Raw genomic sequence first — 555 nt, forward strand, 5'->3', positions numbered from 1 at the left:
ATTTGACACATACTAATTTATATGTGTAATATCTATTTATCTATTGATTACCAAACATTTTGACATATTGTTCAGAGTTGAGAGCATTTTATGTTAGCATGTCCAAAATCTTTTCCCACAAAACCTATAATCTTTGGTAAACATAATCACATATTAAAATATATGCTTTAAAACTCAAGAATCCCCGTGCACCGCTCCTCTACGATTCTAAAATAGAAAAAGGCACAACAATTCACTGAAGAATCTGAAAAACAAAGAAAGGTTTATGCTCACAACTCAACGCTAAGTGAATGAGAATCACAAAAATTAGGTGCCTAAATAATCATTTAAAAAAAACTTACCTCCAGAAAGAACCCTAGCGATTACAACTCAATCAATCAATAATAACTTGAGGATTAAGGAACGGGATTTAAAGACAATAGAAGGAAAGTCTATTTCATTAGAGAAGTCGCAATCTTCTTCTCTCGTTCCACCAAGCCTTGGATTGTCCAGAACCCGAAAGGGGCTTGAAATTCTCTCGTTCCACTTAGCGCCCAATTGTTGCGCATAAGATTG

The sequence above is a fragment of the Asparagus officinalis genome, chromosome 4 (genome assembly GCF_001876935.1).
Source record: "Asparagus officinalis chromosome 4, Aspof.V1, whole genome shotgun sequence".
In the NCBI taxonomy this organism is placed as follows: domain Eukaryota; kingdom Viridiplantae; phylum Streptophyta; class Magnoliopsida; order Asparagales; family Asparagaceae; genus Asparagus; species Asparagus officinalis.